We start from the raw sequence: 17,778 nt of genomic DNA, 5'->3' as shown, positions 1-17,778 counted from the left end.
GAAATAAAACAGAGGGAATATGGCTCGGCAATTTAAAGTCCTGTAAAGATAAGGTTGAAAACATTAAGTGGACTCAATAATAGATAAAGGTATTGTTAATATACTTTGGACTTAATAAAATGAGTGTTAAAAATTAAACTTGCAACGACAAAACGAAAAATCTGAAGAAAAAAATAATAATTAAAGACTGGTATAAAAGAAAATTAACTATGTTAGGTAAGACAACTCTTGTTAAATCATTAATCCTACCAAATATCACTTATGTTGCGTCAGTAACAGAAATTGATAAAGAATACCTAGCAAAATTTAATAATATATAGTTTTATATGGAACAATAAACCAGAAAAAGTTAAAAGGGCTATAATAAGTAAAAATTATCATGCTGGCGAGCTTAAAATGACACACATAGATAAATATATAGAATCCATAAATATTAATTGGATAAAAAAGAACTCATTGATAACGAAGATCAATCACCCAATTGGAAAGTCTTACCAAAAATTTACTTAGATAAATTTATACAAGAATTCCTTATATTTCAAATGAAGTTTAACAATATTACTTTGATTAATAAACGTAAAGAAATCATACCACATTTTGCTTAAATATAATCAAATCATGGATAAATTCTAAATCTGAAAAAGAATCAAATCGACTATCATAAAAACAGATTAGACAGCAAATTATATGGGCCAATAAATATATCAAATGAAATTGTAAATGCCTTATTTACAAAAACTGGATGAACAGTAAAATAAAATTTGTAAATGACAGAATTGATAATAAAAGAAAATTTAATCAAAATATGATTTTAGATAAACTATCTTGCCATGCTAATTGGTTTTCGGAATATTCTAAATTGATGAAAGCAATACCAAAACTGTGGTTACAAGAGCTAACTAATGACGACTCAATTAAAACAAAAGATGCTACTGATTCGAATTTAAATTTCAAGAGAGAAATGGAAAAAATTGTATCAATTAACAAAAAATACTCCAAAGACATTTACATTTCCCTCCTAAATAGATACTATGAGAAGCCAATAGGATTTCAAAAATGGGACAGAATGCCTAATTTTGAAAACAACACAAGTAAAAGAGAACAAATGTTGTACTTTATCTCTAACTATATAAGTCAATACATTGAAAATGTTAAGATGGAAATTTCGACCTTACATTTTACCAACCAACAATTACTTTTCTCTCGGAAAATAACAAACACAACTTTATGTAATATATGTCATTCAAGATAATGAACATTATTTTTTGACATGCAAATTTCTGAAATTATTTTGGGATCAAATAAAACTATTACTCGATAAACATAATAAAATAAGACATCCTATAACATCACTTGCATCATTTTTGTATGGATACAAGACACACGGTACAAATAATTACCGTATAAACGATCTTCAAACAATTATACTTTTTACTGTATACAAAGCATATTATATATATCATTATATTAGAAAGAAAAAAAAAACAAGTCAACGTGTATGAATTTTTTAAAAAGGAATGTTTCAACATTACGAAATATTGATAAATAAAGAAAGCAAATGTGAGAACTTCCAAAATGTGGTTGCAGAAAAAAATAATCTGTCTTCTTAAACTAAAATTTATAATATATTATATTATTTTTTTTCATCAGTTACATTTTATTTATTAGCTGTATTATTATATATATTGTGAACTAACAAGTACTAAACATTATCACTGATATGCTATATACTATCGTTAGCGAGGCCCGGATAAGATACCGGTACTAAATGTACAATTCAAATAAAATCATATACCATAAGAAAAAAAAACTAAAAAGTCATCACAAGGAATTTTATTTATTTAAATAACTTCAGACAGGTTTATATTGACCTATTTGTCTGCAAATCAAACACCGCTTAATTCTTCATAATATATCTGTTAAGTGTATGCCGATATTCAAAAAGACATTGCTATTACAAAAAATATGTCAGAAATACATAACAGAGTGTTGTATCAGTATGTACCGTATGCAAAAAGCCAATTTTAGACAATAGGACTGGAAATCTTATTGCTAGTCACATTTGTGCTGTAAGTGTTTACAAGTTTCGAAATTGCTACCGTTGCCATGGTACCTGTAAGTTCGGGATGACTTCCTCTATTGATTCAAATTGCAAACTTTCTCAATTGCTTCCAATTGCAAATTAAGACGACAGTAATTTACTGATGTTCAAATCTCATAAATCGATTAGGAAGAGGCAACACAAGGTAACAAACAACTACTGAGGAATAACCATAAACTCCAAAAGGAGCGAGACTAGACGCTTTGGCAGGATAAGTACAAGCTTAGCCTGCATCACCTGCCATACGAATTCACACTCAGCAAAATGTCACAATTGAGAATTGGACAGATTCGGTAAAATTACAGCTCAGACGACTATACATGTATCTGAAAATGTTAGACCGCAAAAACATATCGCTGTTAATCAAATCCGTATAGTGCAAATATGCACGAACTTAATAATTGAGATATATAAACGCCATACGAACCAAATCTAGTTATAACAGTGTTATCCCAGACTTAAATTGGGTGACAAATTGTTATCTATAAATTATACATTATAATTATAAAGATTACATTTATTTATTTTTTTGTCGCACTTTTTGACTGGATGTGACTAGTTAGAACTCAAACATTACATTAACCATCATCAGAAGTAAAATCACAAAAATACCGAACTCCGAGGAAAATTCAAAACGGAAAGTCCATAATCAAATAGCAAAATCAACAGCTCAAACACATCAAACAAATGGATAACAACTGTCATATTCCTGACTTGGTACAGGCATTTTCTTATGTGGTTTTATAGCTACCTAAACTTCTCACTTGTATGACAGTCGCATAAAATTCCATTATATTGACAACGATGTGTGAACAAAACAAACAGACATAATAGGTAAAAATGTCAAAAATAAGGGTACAGCAGTCAACAGTGTGTTATTATCCTAATCACTATAAAAAAAACAATTATGTAACTAAGAAACACAAAAAGGCATATAGACAAAGCACATTAACAAAAATGAAAGACAAGAATACAAACATTTTTACCATATCACAGTTGTGTTCATGACTTTGGAATTCTTAACTGCAACCATTCCCATGGAAACGTCTTTATTCCAAATTTAACAGAAATTGTTTTGTCATATGTATATTTCATATATGCGTCGTCAGTCTTGAGCATTTTCACAAAAGCCGCCGTCGTCATTGAAATTGCAACAAAGGTAAAACAATGAACAAAAGTTGAATAGCAAAAAAACGAACTCCAAGGAAAATTCCAAGCGGAAAGTCCTTTATCAAATGGCAAAATCAAAAGCTCAAACACACCAAACGAATGGAAAACAACTGTCATATTCCTGACTGGATACATGCATTTTGCATTTCCTTGCGTAGAAAATGGTGGATTAAACCTAGTTTTATAGCTAGCTAAACCTTTAACTTTGAAACCTTTCAGAAAAGAGATCTGTTATGTTAAGTTTGTGGTAGAACATTTTAAAATTGAAACAAAGTTCGGGTGACATCAGGTCTTTTTCTAAATTACTTTTCTAATTCTTCTATTTCGCTTTCTGACACCTGAACTTGTCTGCAGCAGTTCTCGGAAATCGCTGGCCAGATTTACTTAATATTTCTTCATTATGTCTGTCAGACTTCCATGTTGAGAGGTGCATTCAGGGTATTTTGGGACTAGGGCCTAGTAAGGGGTAGTTTGAAAGGGGTGCAAAAGAGGGTGGGGTTAAATAAAGACCCTTACGGGTAGTTTTATTTCAATTTTATGTTGAAATGATAAATCTTTAGAACAGCAAGGGATCCATTCAAAAAGATTGAACAGTCAACGATCATTTAGGACATTGACCTTTGATCTTGATCATTATTTTATCACATGTATGGAATATAAAAAAAATGTTATAACTGACAAATCAAATTAAAAGAAATATAGCGAAAGTGCCATCCATAAAAATCCTCAAAATGATCGAAATCCCTATCCTTAACAATATATTTACTATAATTTACTATACATATAAAAATAAATTGCCAATGACACAACTCTCCACAAGCTACCAAATGACACAGAAATTAACAGCTATAGGTCACCGTACAACCTTCAAAAATGAGCAAAACCAATACCGCGTAGTCAGCTATAAAGTCCCCGAAATGACAGATGTTAAACAAGTCAAACGAGAAAACTAACGGACTAATTTATGTACAAAATAATGTACAAAAAACAAATATGATACAAAGCAACAAACGACAACCACTGAATTACAAGCTCCTGACTTGGGACAAGCACATACCTAATGTATATATATAACCATTTTCGAATGTTCATATATCTAGTAAGTGGTTGAGATCCCAACCCCTTAACCATAAATTTTCTTGTTTGATATGTCAAACTGCATTGATTGATTTAAAGTGTAAGTGCTTAGGCGTAAATATGTATAGGGATTCGTTAAGGATACTTCGTAACAGCATCATTACTAGTTAGGTTAGTGCAGTGCCATGAACACAAGACGTCCAACAATTACATTGTCATATTTCCGACCAAAACTTGTGAGTTACAGAGTAAATGCAGTCAATAAAACTACAGACCTTGCAGAAGTCGGATTTATTTGATCATCTATCTTCATCATTTTTTATATAAAATGCACATTATCCAAAAACTGTTAAAGGTATTTTATCTTAAGATCTACTTTCTAAGTACTGATAAAAAGTCTGCTGAGAATCATGATTAGCATAGTCTCAATTTGCTTGCAGTAGTTTTTAGAAAGGAAAGAATATGTTTGGGTGTATCGAAAAATATCATCATTAACCACGTATTAGTTAATGTTCTGTATCTTGGTTTTTATGAGATATTCAATGGTGTATTTTAAAGCAAGACGACATCTAGATTTTGATCTTGATAACCAACACCAACACAAGGGTGCTACTATAACATTAAATACAGTTTTTTTTTCTTCAATACAACCTATTTTCCAAAGTTTTTATTGATCATTAAAGGCCCTGATACGCTAGCGGCAGGTTTTTTGTTCCGAAGAGAATTTAGAAATTCCTTGCAAACGTTCAAGTACAATGGAAAAAAATACATTGAATTAATTTATTAGTTCGACTAAATTTGACAGCGAAAAATAGAAATGTAATGTAAGTAAAGTTTCGCCCATGATAATAGATGGGCCTTTAAAACAGGTGTTAGTTTGAAGTTCAAAGACTATTTTCACAAAAAGTCGAACATTAATTATAAAACATTTTTGACTATTCACGCATTATTTTAAATTTTTCCTTAAACGATGCATTAACTGAAACATAAAACTTAAAACTTATTAAAATATTCGTATGCCTTCTTGCAATTTAAATTCAAGTTACTTGGTATTTACAGCCTTTGTTTAAAACATACTGATTCAAACAATCAGTAGCCTCATGGTGCTGGAATAATAGATATCAAACCTATAACATTTGTTTGTTTTAATCTGTAAGAAATGGTCCGAATTTCATTTGATTTATGTGTTGACAAATTCCGTAATTAGACATCAGATAAAGGTTGTACAGTTTCAGTAGAAGACACCCAAAGGAGCTTTCAAAATGAAGTGTAAATATAAATTAAAAAAAACACTAAATTTAATATATTCGAATTTGATTTTGTTACTTTGTTAATTCAGATAACATTTTAGGAACATTTATTTTCTAAATATGACGACAATGACAAACAATATTACTTAACATGTTATTATTCTGTATTACTAACATTAACAGAAACACCGTTTAAACCAAAATATATTGTCAAATTCCTGTCCTGTTCCCCTCAATGCAAGTTCTCAGTTTTTCTTTTCCACATTCCCATTCCTGATTTAATCAGTTCACCATATTCTAAATAAAAAGAAAAGGTAGCATTTAAAGTATTTGCGATATAAGAAATTGACTATGGAATAACCAATTTACTGTAGTCTTGTTTAAAAGACAAAACTGAGTATGACAAATAATAAAACGACACAATTCTAAAACAGTTTACCAAAGTAATCAGCATTGGAAAGTTATTATTATTATTATCCATATAAAAATGCATTAGAGGAAATAAGGGACTCTGTAAAGGTGAAAGTTTTATTCTCTGTATGCGTGCTGACAATCTATATTTATTGAAAACTACAAGTTCTTTTTTTAGATAGATGTATTTATCAACAGTCATAAGTATATGATTTTATACACTGAACGTGTGTTTCGTGTATACTAATATATAGCATTTAAATAAATTTATCATGAAAAATAAATAACCTTGGTATGATCTAGAGTTGAAATGTCCAATGTATGACAACACGAACGGGTCTTTCAAGGTAATATAAGTACAGGAATGTTATTAGTTTGACCATACAGTACAAAGTCTAAGTGCTAAAACTATGTAACGTGTTATGTTTATTACAGATTAGATACACAAGACCAATTGATGAGAGTATTTAACAAGATTATGTTTTGTAAAATGTTTGAATGAATTACATGTTTTAATTTTCCTCTGAGGAAACATGTTTGTATGGCATGAAAGCAGCCTTTGCTTCAGATTGTTAGCAAAATGACCTTGCGATTTTTTTATATATATTTTTAAAAAAAACTTTATACATGTTTCGTTTTTTTTAATACTTTATTTGCGTTTGATTCAACGAATAGGAGTATTACCGTTTTTTGTCAATTAAGTTTTAATGGTACAAGAGTATAAAGCACATCTACAAATTAGCATTATCTTCTATCAGATAATGAAGAAGAATTATTGGAACGTAGGGTGAACAGTTTCTCTATACGTTTATCTTTCAATATTTTCTTACTAAATTTGAAGTATTAGATACTTAAAGAATCTTTTTTAAGTGTTTCGGGTTTGTTTACCGTTAATATAGGTCACTCAATCATATTGATTGACTTGTATGTCTATTTGGTACATTACGTGGTACTTGATATTTTTTATCCTTTATCTCAAGACTAATGGAATATGACCCATAAATTAAATACTTCCCTATTATTGGAAATCAATCCTAACTACCAATGCTACATTTACTGCAGGAAACACTTATTAAATAATTTGGTCTTTTAAGAGAGTACAAAATGTATTTCCTTTAAAAAGTCGTTTGACCTTAGGTTTCCAAACAATTTACTTAAGTTGTTTCATTTTAGCTAGGTTCCATATCACCAAATATTGCAAGAGCTCATTAAAACATAAAGTAGGTTGTCACGTTTAAGAATTTTCAATAGTTTATGACATTCTAGCTTGCAGCTCAATAATTACTCTGATTATGTTTGCAAATTGTGTTTTTGATTAAATTTGTCTAACGATGATTATCTAGTAAATGTTATTGTTTATGTAGCATATGCTTAAACAGGTAACATACAAACAAATCTATAACACATATACTAATGTCTGTGTTGTTCTAATGTTAATGAATCCATACCATTTTCCTCGAGGGTTCCATTTTTCATTCAAGTCGTATTTTGGATTACCAAATACAGCATTGAACCCCCGTCTCATGTTCTGATCAATCGTTAGGCCTGTGCTACCAACGACAGAGTCTACCATCTCGTCTACTGTAATGTGTCCATCAAGGTTTTCGTCTGTATTGGTGAATACCGTGTGCAAAGAACTCTCAATATCTGGCATTGAGGATCGTTTTACTCTGGCCTGGTGCATCTGCAAATTAGTTTTCATTATATTTAGTTTGATTCTTGTCTGTAGAAAAGAGTGAGTCATTAAATTTTGTGAACATATATTCTCTGTTGGTTTGAAATAACTAGGATGAAAAAGGTATGGAGTATAACAGGAGTTTCTAAAAAAAAAATACATAATGTACGCTCAACTGAAAAGTTTTTGAAGCCAAATGCTGCATATGTATAAGGGCCAAAATGTGTTTTATCAGAAAAAAAACAAAAGCTATTTCTAAAAATAATAGAATTACCAAAAATCTAACTCCATTGTAAGTTTAAAAAGGAGATGTTCATAAAACTGACAAAATTAAAGATTATCCGAAGGAAATATTGGGTTTAAACCTGGTTTTATGGCTATTTTAACTTCCCACTTATATAACAGTTGTTTATGACAATGACAAACGAAAAGATTTTAGCAGCCATATACCAACTTCACCTGCATATGGGATATAAATTTCCAACTCTTTCGATATTCAAGAGCTTGCATCAGCTACTCAGACTTTATAAAACGTCATCAGTGTCTGAGCAGAAAGTTGATGAACCAGGGTTATGTCAAAGAACATCTCGTGTTCTTTCTAACAAAAAGTTAATTGGAAGATACCAAGACCTTGTTGATAAATAATCCGTATCAACTTCATAAATATTACATGATAGTCTTGAATAGATATACGAAGATGTGGTATGAGTGCCAATGAGACAACTCTCCATACAAGTTACAATTTATAAAAGTAAACCATTATAGGTCAAGGTACGGCCTTCAACACGGAGCATTGACTCACCCCGAAGTATAGATTCCAGGTAATGACGTTGTTTATCATCTTGATATCGTGTTATAGTATCCTTTTTATTTATCTTTGTATATCTTTAACTATCATTAGATAGTCATTTTTGGTAATATACTTTCGGCGTGGATCGTCATTTGTACACACTGCCATTGTGTTATTGTGGTATGGTCATGTTTTGTATTCTTGTCTTTCATTTTTGCTCATGTACTTTGTCTATAGAGTGTCTGTATGCCATTTTGTTTTTCGTTTTTGAAATGGTTGTTTAGTTTATAGTGATTAAGATTATAACACAATGATGACTACTGTACCCTAATTTTTGACGATCTTACCTATTATGTCTTTTTGTTTTGCTCACACATTGTTGTCAATATAATGGAATTCAATGCGACTATCATACAAGTGAGCGGTTTAGCTAGCTATATAACCAGGTTTAATCCACTATTTTCTTCATAAGTATATGTCTGTACCAATTCAGGAATATGAAAGTTGTTTTCAATTCGTTTGATGTGTTTAAACTTTTGATTTTGCCATTGGTAAAGAACTTTCCGTTTTGAATTTTCCTTGGAGTTCAGTAATTTTGCTATTTTACTTTTGTTATAGTTCAGTTATATTGACATGATTAGGTGAGCAAACAGACACTAAACGTTAATGTAACAATTATTGGGATGCAGCAGCTAAAACTGTGATAACATACATAACAGACATACAACACATAACAACTGACTAAAACATTCAAACAAACCTACAAATAAATCTTACAAAGACACCATCAAAAAAGGTTTTTTTAGGTGATAGCAAATAGACAAAGACGCCGATAAAAATAATTTGTACTTGATATTACACTTTCTACATAAAGCACACATTTAGTAAAATATAATTACTATGGTAAGCAAAATGGAAACAACACTGTAATAACCTCTTGCATCCGAATCACACATCAAGACCCACCTGCACCAGGAACGCCCAAAGTCAAAACCCGACTACTAAATTACTACAGATTCATTTATGTTGTTTTAAATTATTTTTTGTGTTAAATTCAAGCCAAAGTTTTGACAAATAAGCCGTTATTAAATTTGTTGAATACTAAAATTAATTGTCCATCCGGGATCCATACACATAAAATGCAAAAAAAGCTCGAAAATAACCTATTCAAATGCAATGGGAACAAATGCATTAGTGAGACTCTATCAATATTCTAATAATTAATGTGACAAACTATTCTTGCTTCTCGCAATGACTAAAATCCTCTTAACTGTTGTGATACAACTTTTAACAACATTTTAACCAACTGAATAACAACACAAAAACACTTGCCTAACCATCTTACAACATAAATGTATATGTAATTTGTGGTTAAGTATAAATTAAATCAAAATTGCATTTATAACACTTTAAAATTTACCTCAAATGACTTTACTATCAGGTTCAATGCTCCTTTTCTAGCAAACGTCATACTGCAACAAATAACAATACACAATGCTAGTGATATATGCTATATGATAGTCTCTGGATGGTGATGATACACCTATATCGTGATGGACTTATTTTTCAGGAAATCATTTCTACTGCCTAGTTTATGGTGGTCGTATAAAACTAATACAACCATTTCAAATATAAATACAATTTTCATCTGGAGAAGGTATTTTCTTGCTTGATGAAACTATCAAATATAATAAAATCATGAAATTATCAATTTTGAAAAATCAGTACATTACTTTACTCAAATGTTATTTTAGTGATTCGAATTAGAAAATAAATATGTTCCTACATAAACTTGATAATGATAATATAATAAATTTGATGGTTTCATTTATATCGTTATATTGATAACGTTTTAGACACATAGGCTTTTGAAATAATGCCGATAATGTAGTACTTATAAAGAATATTTTGATAATAAGAAATAATTAAAGGATATCACAAAATAAAACTATAAGTTAAAGAAAATGATAGAAAGGCACTAACAAGTTAATAATACTGTGTTATAATTATAGAGTTGATGTGTAATAGTTCTTTGGCTCGACTTTTGATGGGTTATTTTTTAAGACAGCTGGTTCCAACACTCATACCAGTTATTTGTGTATAATCTTTCTGAATTGATATTGACAAAAAACCTATACCACTATTACAAAGTGACTTTGAAAGCAGCAAATACTGTTTTTACTTGAGTTTTTCCCATTTTTACATGAATATTCAAATACAGAACAAACAAATAAAGATCTTCGTTTATTTTCTAAACATTACACTGAAGTAAGATCTGTCTTTGTTTGGTTAGAAAATACTCTTGAAAATGCTTAATGATAGTTGATGAAAGAGAGAAAGATACTAAAGGGATATTCAAACTCATAAGTCGAAGATAAACTGACAACGCCATGACTAAAACAAGAAAAAGACAAACAGACAAACAATAATATATTTCTCGATAATAATTTTGTGGTAACAGCAAAGATTATCTATTGTCAATTTGATGATTCATACTGGTTTTGTTCAGAAAAGACTGCCACAACTCATGAATTAAATTTCAACATTTCGTTAGAAATAAAAAGTATAATTTGGAATATGCAAATTATAAACCTTGTGTAATAATGATAAATCTTAAAGTTGTGCTATATTTAAAGAAAACACTGATTAAAGAATAAAATTTCCTGTCTACTGCTACTTTCATTTTTACATGTTGAAACGTGGTCAGATGGAAGTAAAATGGCATAGAATTATTGAAATTGAAGAAATACAGAATTCTTCAAATCGTTTTCATTTCATTGTACACAACAAAAATGATAATTCCAACATCGGAGAATGACTAGAAATTGTTGATTTGATAACAAATAAACAATCTATCAAGTATTGTACTGATATACCTCTCACATGAAGAATATTTTAAAATGTTATAATCATTTTAAAATGGAACTGGTTGAACATGACAATGACAACACATTTATAAAAGATGAGTCTTGATACAGTTGAATACAGACTTCTGAATATTTCCTTATTGTATAAAATGAATTATTACCTTATATTACACTGCTATTCCTCAGAAGTGATATATAATCTCAGCTGTAATTCTTTTATACCAAACTCTTTAAGAGTTTTCCAAAATATTTAAAATTAAGCCTTGCATGTCTTAACATAATAGTACGTTCTATACATATAGATCATGTCTACACACTTGACACTAATTGTTGACTTCCCACTTGTGTTGTATGATTGAAGTTATATAAAATCATTACTGGTAGTTAATTGTTTTCACATGATTATAATGAATTTTTCATAACTATTAATAAAGATTACAGTTTCACAATTACGTCAAAAATTTTTAATAACCAGCATTAACTTAAATGTAACTTTTCACTTGACTGCAATCTTTTGTCCATCTTTTAAGCTTTTTTTCTCCATGTGGCCTGATCCGTCTTTTCTTCACCACTACTGTTGTTTTACTTTGTTCATATTCTATTTTTGCTACCATCTTTTATCTCTGCAACTTCATGTCTTCCTTAAAATGCGATCAATTAAAAAACGCAAAAAATCGCATACACCGTTATATCATTTATAGTGTAATTCATTCTTCCTTTCCTATTGTGTCATACTTTCTTGAAACTATATTTAAAAAAACACAAGACAAATAAATGAAATCATCCAACCAAACTCATTTCTGTTTATTTAACTTCTATGTTAGAAGTGCTGAAAGATATAGGAAACATTTTGGAGATGAGCGCAGTTGTCTGCCCTTGTCTGAATTTTTATCTATGATGTATATGGAGAACACCGGACGCATAAAAAGGCAATGAATGCATAATCGTCTGAAAATGTATTTGGAAAATTAAAGTTGACAATAAGATAATAATTGAAAACATTGAAGAATCAGATCTTATAATAAACGTTAAAATTTGAAATTTCATAAGACACAAATGTGAAAATTATCAATGAAATTAAAAGTATCCAGGTGCAAATATCTAACAAAGTATTCGTGATATATGTTATATTCTGGACGATTCCTCAGTGTTGGTAAAAAGGTATTTTAACAACTTTTCAAAAGTCCTCAATTTCCTACTTATCCATTGTTACAATGGAATATATCTCGCACTTGCTTCATACAGGATCACGTTGGTGTGATGAAAGACTGCCTCACTAAATTGGTTATTGAAGGAAATATACGTTGTTTTCATCTTTCTCCTTAACTTCTACCATAGAAACTCTTGAGAATAAATCGTTGGTTGAATTTGCAGCTTTTATACAGACTTTAAAAAAATTGTATGATAAAGTTATTTCAAATATTTTTTTAGGCAATTTGCGCATGTACTTAATTGATAGGACCAGTTAGAGGTGTATTTAATAGTGTTCAGTGCTGTGTTTAAAAGTATCAAAAGCCATAAGTCGAAGAGAGACCTACAATGTCCTGGCAAAAACAAAAAATATCTCCTTATATTTAACATTTTTATTAATGATTGATTTAAAAATGTCGAACGGTTAAGTATTGGAATCCCCGTTAATGATGAAAAATTTGTGCATCACTAATATGCCGATGATATAAGAAAATCATAAAATAAAACGATTTTCCAAGTTATTAAACGCTTTAAATGTATGGTCTGGCATGCATGTTTTTGAGTTCAATTATGATAAATCTAAAATTATACATTTTACAATCCAATGGACCCGGAAAAAATAAGCGAAAGTGTATTAGTTATATTAGATGTTACTGTTGGTTTTTTGTTCTATAGTAAACATACGGTCACGTCCACTTGTATTTGTAGTATTTGTATTTTTATCCATCTGATGAGTTAAGCCTCTTTCAACTGATTTTTATCGTTCGTTCTTATATTGTACTGTAACACCACTGTAACAGGTTAGGGGAGGGTTGGGATCCCGCTAACATGTTTAACCCCGCCACATTCTGTATGTATGTGCCTGTCCCAAATCAGGTACCTGTAATTCAGTGGTTGTCGTTTGTTTATGTGTTACATATTTGTTTTTTCGTTCATTTTTTGTACATAAATTAGGCCGTTAGTTTTTCTCGTTGAAATTGTTTTACATTGTCATTTCGGGGCCTTTTATAGCTGACTGTGCGGTATGAGCTTTGCTCATTGTTGAAGGCCGCACGGTGACCTATAGTTGTTAATTTCTGTGTCATTTGGTCTCTTGTGGAGAGTTGTCTCATTGGCAATCATACCACATCTTCTTTTTTATATACACCTTAACAAAGAGAGGAAAGAGTGTGCAGGAAAAGCGAACTATACAGTATTCAAGAGACATTACCTAAGTTTGAAGAAAACTCATAAATGATATCCTAAAATCTGAAATTTTAGAAGACATCTTTATGTTTTGAACTCTAATCAAGTAGTTGCGATCTCGTTATTTGAGTACACTACAGAAAAAACATGAGTAAGATTTTCAAAATTTAGCGATGTATACTGAACTTAATTAGAATGTTCAAAACATTTCTTCGTGCTAAGTGAACTATGTCAGATTTTTAAAATGGTACTTTTGCTAAATTCTCAGTGGATGTCATGCGACGAAAACATACATATATATCGAATTTGTGTCTCAATCAGGAGGACTTAAAATTAAAAGATCATCGGTATTTTTACTAGTTAATATTTGTTGAGGTACCAGCAGCTGTAACATATGTATAGACGTTTCCCCGAATCTGACATCGGCAAATGAGACTTATCACGGAATTGTAGTCATATGAGCAACATGACGATGCCATATATGGAGCTGGATATGCTAGCCTATTTCAAGCCAAAGGTTTGTCTTTGTCGGGTTTCGTGTTGTTTAGTCATTATAGTGATGGATTCAGTCGCGAATTATGCCAGGGTAAACGCGAAAAGAAAGACGCAGTTACTCTTTCTAAATGGATTAAGGCAGTGAGTTTAGAAATACAAATTAGAATTAAAAATCTTAAAGGTAGAAATGAGACTGAAAATGGTGAATGTGTAAAAATAACAACTGCCCGACCAAAGAGCAACCAATAGGTCTTCAACGCAGGCGCAAAAAAATGCAGCCGGATTAAACATGTTTTGTTTTCTTATGTGGAATTAAAAAAACACAGCAATACGGACAGTAAAAGTCAGTTTAAAAGTAGTCCGAGTCCGATGTTAAAATAGGTTACAGAAGAAACTAAGTAAAATGATAAACATAATTTAACAACGGACTACTAGAATTTACTGACATGCCAGCTCCAGACTTTTATCAAACTGATTGCAAGTTTATGTCTTCATCAACCACTATCTCTCACTTTAGGGGTTTAGTAGCATGTCATCATAAATTATACGAGAAGAATATCATCAAGTATCATGACAACTACTGGTTTTTAGAATAAATGTGTTTATTTTTTGTGCAAAGACCCTATGAGGCAATCAATATTAATTCCAAAAAAATGACATGTTTTGATTTGTATCTAAAAACGGATGATTAACAATAGGAAATGAAAAATCATCTCTTTCATCGTAAATTTTAGTATTGAGCTTCCATTCATAAATAGAGATCAAGTTATTTCCGAATTACACTTATCACCGAGATTGTACTTATACTAGCAAGACGACAGATACCTCATTTGGAGCAAATCTCCTCACTCGTCCGGAGCACCTGTTATTATCACCGTTATTTTCGGTGGTGCAGTGTTGCTCATAATCTTTAATTTTCTTTGTTGTGTGTTTATAGTGTTGTTTGTTCATGTTTATCTTTTGGTAGTTTTCTTTTATTTGACTGGTGTTGTCAGTTTGTCATCGACTTTTGAGTTTGATTAATCATTTGGTGTCTCCGGCCTCTCGTTGTGTACCAAACAAATATTTATCAGCCCTTAGTTATTGAACAAACAATTTGAAACCTTGTATCTCAAATCCACGTATGAATGTAAACCGATTGTTAGTCTTGCATTTTCTTATACTTATATGATGAAACAACAATCCACCAGAAACCAAATGACGTAGATGTTAGCTACCAGTATAGGTCAACGTACGCTTTCAACAATGACTAAAATCCATACCGGGATATGAGAAGACTGCTGCATGACGATGCCCCTAGCATTAAATGAATATCGTTGTAACGTTATAGAAGTGTACCTTTATTAAATGGCTTTGTTTTTATACAAAATCATGTTGTTATATTTAGTTCAGAATACTTCATTGACATAAACATTTTCCGTTTGGTCTGAAAAACAAATAATTTAATGAACATTAGTATCATATAGACCATGGACTTTTTTGAACGACAGTCAATATATAGGCAATGATGTACCATTGTTCAAGTAAGGAGATGTTTGGTTTATATCTAATATCTTGCATTTCTGCCATTAATATTGCGATGCCGGATGAATGCAATTTATAGTCATCGGTACTCTAAAATGATTCAAACATTTAAAAATTTGCAATATTCTGCCTTATCTACTTTGAATTTTTTTTTATTCTAAAGAAGTTTTACAATATACTTAGGTAATACTGATTTATTTCATTTCAGTATAATGATATCTATACAAATTGATCACTGGTCTGTCCTCATATCACATAGAATTTCAAAGCGATTCGACATCTTACGGTTGATTGACTGTGAAAAATACGTAACATTTGTTCTTGAAAATGAGGTTATGTTGAATGGGTGCAAATGGTATGTAATAGGGACTATGTTAAGAGTTGTGACAAACATTACTTTAATTGTAAGAGTTGTGGCACTATCTAGACATTGTGTATTCGATGCAACTTAAACCTAACCTAAAATAGGTAATCTGTATCTCGTTAAACGAAACGGATTATAAACAATTTAAATAAAAATGTTTTGCATATAAAACTTTATGAGAAATAAGTATACTGATGACAAATTTGCTTTGGAATGACTTCATGTTGGTATATAAATGCTGCTACATATCGTAATATTAATTTAAACTTCAAATTTAACTGTAAAGACCTTTGTTCATAGGATTTTACCCTAAAAAAAAATCATCAAAGATACCAGGCTTATAATTTGTTATGCCAAAATCGTTTTTAGTACAGAAATATTTTATGAATCTCTTATATTTCACTTATTTATAATTTCACTCAATAAAGTAATGTCTTTTTTAATCTTGATTTGTGATACCATCTAAGTTTTTGATGTATTTGAAAAAATAGAAATGCTTAAATTGTTATATTGAAAGTATACTTTTTTCAAACAACCCAGTCGTTCATTTCAACCACAAATATCTCACTTTTCTGTATATCAATTTCAGAGACGTTAAATTTGAAACAATAACGAGTCTTGATAATCTAACATAGTTCGAGTTTTTCTGCTCAATTATGTATTTACCTGTTTTATTTTCTAACTCTACAGAAACGTTTGATTTATCACCAGCTTTCAGAATGTCCAAACGAACTACAACAAATAAAGGGGAACTAATTTTAACAGCTGAAATATGGAGTATTAAATAAAACACATATTTTTGCCATTGTAGTAATTGTACTAAATCCCAAGTTTTAACTCCTTCAAACAATGTACGCCAAACGACTTTTGACTGTTTTCTAAGGTCCTATTTCTTGTGTAATGCTTTTAAAATAATTTGTGTAGTTGCCATTCCTAACGTTTTATCTAGTGTATCCTAATGACGGTTATTTTGCGGGAACTATTTTCGTGCGCACCGAAATCGGTATCGGTATTTAGTTACTTGATTTGTGTGCGTTTTGACATTCAGATGAGTCAAGCCCATCCCAACTGAATTCTACAGTTTTATTTTTATATTGAGCTGTTACAACACTGTACCAGGTAAAGGGAGGGTATTGTTATATACTTAAACAGACGATTAAAATGAAATGATACCTTCGATTATTCCAAGAATAAGTTGCATTACTTTTACATTTATATTTGAGGTGGAAGTTTGATAAAAGCCTGTGAATATGATTTCTAATGCAATTTTTATGTAAAAATTTCTTATCATTGGCTAAAAGTAACGATCAAATCCACATTTGACATGTTGGAACTAAGGAGTGACCCGCCATTTGGAATTGCTTGAACCAAAAAATATTCGATTATTATAATATCATCGAAGATAAAACAATGCCGACCTCAAAAACGCCGTTTTGATGCGATTTTATCCAAACTTGAATCGAAATAGTAACGTGTTTCGAAGAAGTAACGTAGTAACCTTCAGTTTATGAGTTCTCATTTGTATGACGTCACGTTTAGCCATCAAGTCTATGCGCCAAAATCATTCATGAAATTTCGCAGGATTTTCATAGATTTTTAAATTGTTTTGGTTATTCTGTTTAGGCAGTAAAAAAAATATCTTTGGTATTTTGTATTTTTGCATTTCGAACTTGTATCC

General features: G+C 30.5%; 1 long non-coding RNA gene across 1 annotated transcript; it reads right to left on the bottom strand.

The window, feature by feature from the left end:
- Positions 1–5,379: 5,379 nt before the first annotated feature.
- Positions 5,380–9,938, bottom strand: LOC127701742 (uncharacterized). The gene is made up of 3 exons (XR_007982194.1): positions 9,895–9,938; positions 7,458–7,693; positions 5,380–5,895 (listed from the first exon to the last, which is right to left on the bottom strand). It is a non-coding gene; the product is annotated as an uncharacterized LOC127701742 (long non-coding RNA).
- Between the last annotated feature and the right edge of the window lie 7,840 nt (positions 9,939–17,778).

The sequence above is a fragment of the Mytilus californianus genome, unplaced genomic scaffold (assembly GCF_021869535.1).
Source record: "Mytilus californianus isolate M0D057914Y unplaced genomic scaffold, xbMytCali1.0.p SCAF_5, whole genome shotgun sequence".
NCBI lineage: Eukaryota > Metazoa > Mollusca > Bivalvia > Mytilida > Mytilidae > Mytilus > Mytilus californianus.
This window is presented reverse-complemented; position numbering and strand designations above follow the sequence as displayed.